This window comes from Salmo salar, unplaced genomic scaffold (genome assembly GCF_905237065.1).
Source record: "Salmo salar unplaced genomic scaffold, Ssal_v3.1, whole genome shotgun sequence".
Lineage (NCBI taxonomy): Eukaryota > Metazoa > Chordata > Actinopteri > Salmoniformes > Salmonidae > Salmo > Salmo salar.
In genome coordinates, this window is record NW_025548363.1 from 216711 (window position 1) to 222062 (window position 5352).

Consider the following 5352-nt stretch of genomic DNA (forward strand, 5'->3'; position numbering starts at 1 on the left):
TATGGCCCTTGAGTCTGCTGATGCAGCACTTTCTTTAGATTTACAAACGTATAAATAATCTACAGAAACTAGAGAGAGAGAGAGGAAAGTGAAAGATGAAAATATGAAAGTTTGGTGTGAGAAAAGGAGAAGTGGAGGAGCTGTGTCAGGGTAATAAGAAGGAATCCACCTAACACTCCGCATTGGTACCATGTGACTTCTTATCGTCCTATACAGTTTCTTGTAAACCACATGATCTTGGTTGACCTACTGTAGGACCAACAAGGCCTCACAACAGGCTAGCTACCCAGTTAGCAACAAGCACTTAACAGGGCAGGTGGCTCTCCAACAGGCTAGCTACCCAGTTAGCAACAAGCACTTAACAGGGCTGGTGGCTCTCCAACAGGCTAGCTACCCAGTTAGCAACAAGCACTTAACAGGGCAGGTGGCTCTCCAACAGACTAGCTACCCAGTTAGCAACAAGCACTCAGCTGGCAGGTGGCTCTCCAACAGGCTAGCTACCCAGTTAGCAACAAGCACTTAACAGGGCAGGTGGCTCTCCAACAGACTAGCTACTGTTAGGGTTGAACTGGCTATTTATATGCATAACCTTTATAATACTGGGGAAGCTATGCTAAGTACATAAACTACGAGTAAATCATCTGTTGAAGACAAGAACTAGAACCGGCAACAGGAAGTGCGTCACGACGCTGGGATCAGCCTGCACGCCCGACGATAGGAGGATCAAGTTTAAACCACGCTCCTCCTCCCTCGGACAGGTCGGCATTGAGCGGGAAATATCTCTCGGTATAAATGAGAGAACAATAGAATGTGACGCTCTCTTCTCTGTTTTGCCCTGCAGGTAAAACAGCGAGACCGTATATACGAACAACCCATTTACCACACACGTGTTTGCATTAATTAAAGTACAGCTAAATCAGAAGTTACTATGTGCTGACTATTTGTTCTGTTACCAGAATGAACTGTCGCAACATTAACACTACCCAGTTAGCAACAAGCACTCAGCAGGCAGGTGGCTCTCCAACAGACTAGCTACCCAGTTAGCAACAAGCACTCAGCTGGCAGGTGGCTCTCCAACAGGCTAGCTACCCAGTTAGCAACAATTGCTCAGCAGGGCAGGTGGCTCTACAAACAGGCTAGCTACCCAGTTAGCAACAAGCACTCAGCAGGCAGGTGCCTCTCCATCAGGGGCTAGCTACCCAGTTAGCAACAAGCACTCGGTTAATGTAGGTCAGGACACAAAAGAGTTAGAAAGTTCAGAACAAAGTTTGAACACTGAACATTGTTATAAAATGGCAGTTGACAGGGCTTTAAATAAGGTATGATGGCATTCAGCCTTCAATATTTTCCAAGCCTTGTAATAGTGGAGAAACAAGTCATTTAATTGTAACCGAAAGTATATATCTTTACCCCTATAGCTTTTGTGCTAGAGAGAGTGCGGATATGAAACAGTTCTATGCAGCATTCTGTAAGCACTTTCAGTTTGAGTGTGAACTTTAGTAACACATACTGCCTGTTTCAAGCCCAAGTTAACCACATAATACTTATTTATTGTTTGTCCAAATAAGCTAAAGGATATGCTGATGTTAACACATACTGTGGGGTCATTCTAACGATAAAAAACATAAGGATACTTTACTCCAGTCATACTAATACTCAATCAGTACATTTCATTATGTCTGTCTTAACAATACACTAATATAACATATTCAGATGAATCCCTTTTCAACTCTCAATGTCATAGTAAAACACATGATCTAGCTTGACCTACAGTAGGCACTATGAGGCGTGGCAATATGCTACTTACAATAGGCTAGCTAGCCACTCTACAATAGGCTAGCTAGCAACTCTACAATAGGCTACGTAGATACTCTACAATGGGCTAGCTAGCAAACTCTACAATAGGCTAGCTAGCAACTCTACAAAAGGCTACCTAGAAACACTACATTAAGCTAGTGACCCTACAATAGGCTCTGACAGAGACCCTATAATAGAATTCCTAGCAACTCTATATTAAGCTAGTGACCCTACAATAGACCAGCTAGTGACCCTACAATAGGCCAGCTAATGACTCTACTATAGTACAGCTAGTGACGCCACAACAGGGTGAGCTAGAGACCCTACAATAAGCCAGCTAGTGACCCCACAAAGGACAGCTAATGACTCTACTATAGTCCAGCTAGAGACCACTACGATAGGCCAGCTAGTGGCCCTACAATAAGCCAGCTTGTGACCCTATAATAAGCCAGCTAGTGACCCAACAATAGGCCAGTTAGTGACCCTACAATAGACCAGCTAGGGAGCCAAAAATAGGCCAGCTAGTGACCCTACAATAGGCCAGCTAGAGACCCTACAATAGGCCAGCTAGTGACCACACAATAGGCCAGCTAGTGACCCTGCAATAGGCAAGCTAGTGACCCTACAATAGGCCAACTAGTGTCCCCTACAATATGCCAGCTAGACACCCTATAATAGGCCAGCTAATGACCCTACTATAGGCCAGCCAGAGACCCTGCAGTAGGCCAGCTAGTGACACTACAATAGGCCAGCTAGTGACCCTACAACAGACCAGTTAGTGACCCTACAATAGGCCTGCTAATGACCCTACAATAAGCCAGCTGGAGACCATTAAAATAGGCCAGCTTCTGACCCTACAATAAGCCAGCTTATGACCCTACAATATACCAGCTTGTGACCCTACAATAGAACAGCTTGCGACCCTGTAATAGGCCAGCATGTGACCCTACAATAGACCAGCTAGTGACCCTATAATAGACCAGCTAGTGACCCTATAATAGACCAGCTAGTGACCCTACAATAAGCCAGCTTGTGACCCTACAATAGGCCAGCTAGTGACACTGCAATAGGCCAGCTAGAGATCCTACAATAAGCCAGCTAGTGACCCTACAATGGACCAGCTAGGGACCATACATTATACCAGCTAGTGACCCTACAATAGGCCAGCTAGTGACACTACAATAGGCCAGCTAGAGACCCTACGTTAGGCCAGCTAGTGACCCTAAAATAGGTCAGCTAGAGACCTTACAATAGCGTTTTATATATAGAGTGATTATGACGTTACCAGCTAGGACTGTAATGGACAGTTTGGTGAATCTGTTGTTGGCTAAAACCATTCTAGCACCCTCCTCCCGAACAGGGTTCAGCAACCAGTTACTGAGTTACTGTAGGTCGGGACAGGAGCAAGGTTAGAAAGTTCAGAACCCAGTTTGAATACTGAACATTATTATAAAATGGCAGTTGACAGGGCTTTAAATAAGGTATAGACACATTTTGCCTTGCCACATTCAGCCTTCCAAGTTTTCCAAGCTTTGAGAATTTTGGAGTAGCTGAACATTCAACCATTCATTTTAAACTAAAGTTTACCTTTGACCCCTATAGCTTATGTGCTTGAGAGAGAGGGGAAATGAAACACTACCATGCAGCATTCAGTAAATTGAACCTTCAGTATGACTTGAGTTTGACTTAACCACGTTACCTTGTATCTGAACACAGCATCCAGTGGTATATTAGTTCATACTTGTTTGACCAAATAATTGAAAGGATATGCTGATGTTGACACAAAAAGTTCAGCCTATAAAAAAACATGTGGACATGTTATCTTACATTTCATCCTCACTCAGTACATCTCGTTTCGTTCGTCTTAACAAACCAATGTAACATATTTGGATGTATCCGTTTTCATCTCTCGAAGACTGTGGTAAGATTTATTTTCTCTATTTAACCAGATATCATCATTTTATGAGGAGTGTTTATTATCTGATTCTTATGTATTATGTTAGTGTCTCTGGGGGACTAAGCAGGTGAACCGTGAACTGGGCCAAAAGTACATAACTGTGTATGTCAAATACTGAAGTGTGCTTGATGTAGCTTGACCACCATACATGGGTCACTACTTGGGTCGAGTTTGCATTTGGGACTATACTATTTTGTCCTTTGTACTGGGTAAGTGAAGTCAAACTCACTTCAAGTATTTGACTTGACAAAACATAAGACACAGATACAAACCTACACTAGAGCTGAAGTAACAGAGGAAAATATAGCATTTGAGTTCTAGAAATGTAAGAGACAATCTATACAAACACAGGTGGAGAATCCAACAATGCAGACCATGGATATTGATGATGACACGTCTCCCAACAAGCCCAGTGTTACATTTTCAGGTATCAATTCAAGTACAAACTCACAGCTTTTTTGTTCCTTAACATCCTGGATAATATATGTTTTTTTAAATGTTACCAGAGAGAGTTCAAAGCTCTTACATGATATTTCCCTGTGATTCAGTACATTTTCAGTGGTGGAAGAGACCCTCTGGAGTTGCTGCAGTGTGTCTGGGGCTGCTGTGTGTTATCCTACTGGCTGGGCTCATAGGCCTGTTTGTCTACTGTAAGTAGGTAAACGTAAGTAGGTACTGTAAGTAGGTAAACGTTTGGTAAACGTCAACGGTGTGATAGTTACACATATTTGAATAATTTATTAACTTTCCCTTTTACAGATGGAGTCAACGATCATCACTACACAACAGAGACCAACATGCCAATTACAGCCTTCTGACTAAAGAAGGAGATCGGCAACCCACCAGCTGTCTTAACTTGACTAAAGAGGGAGACCAGTTTCAAAAAGAGAAAGACCTGCTACAGACAAGTTACAACACCCTGACTAAAGAGAGAGACCAGTTTCAAAAAGAGAAAGACCTGCTACAGACAAGTTACAACACCCTGACTAAAGAGAGAGACCAGCTACAGAACAGTAACAACAACCTGACTAAAGAGAGAGATGAGATACAGACCAGCTACAACACCCTGACAGAAGAGAGAGACCAGCTACAGAATACTCTCACAACCACAACTAAAGACAGAGACCAGTTGCACAATACTCTCATCACAATAACTCGGCAGAGAGACCAGCTACAGAATAGTCTAAATACCAGGACCACTGAGAGAGACCAGCTACAGAATAGTCTAAATACCAGGACCACTGAGAGAGACCAGCTACAGAATAGTCTAAATACCAGGACCACTGAGAGAGACCAGCTACAGAATAGCCTAAATACCAGGACGACAGAGAGAGACCAACTACAAGATAGTCTCACCACAAGCACCAAAGATAGAGACCAGCATCAAAATAGTCCAAAGGTTATGACTGCTGAAAGGGATCAATTAAAGAATAGTCTTAACTCAAGGACCAAGAGAGAGAGCAGTTGCAGAATAGTTTAACCTGTTAGGGCTAGGGGCAGCATTGACACGGCTGGATAAAAAACATACCCGATTTAATCTGGTTACCACTCCTACTCAGTAACTAGAATATGCATATACTTATTACATATGGATAGAA

The 5352-nt window shown here is 42.9% G+C and overlaps 1 long non-coding RNA gene across 1 annotated transcript; it reads left to right on the top strand.

Annotated features, from left to right (window-relative positions):
* The first annotated feature begins 3471 nt into the window (after positions 1-3471).
* On the top strand, positions 3472-5142 carry LOC123732944 (uncharacterized). Its single transcript, XR_006763518.1, has 4 exons — positions 3472-3718; positions 4106-4181; positions 4303-4418; positions 4514-5142. It is a non-coding gene; the product is annotated as an uncharacterized lncRNA (long non-coding RNA).
* Positions 5143-5352: the final 210 nt, after the last annotated feature.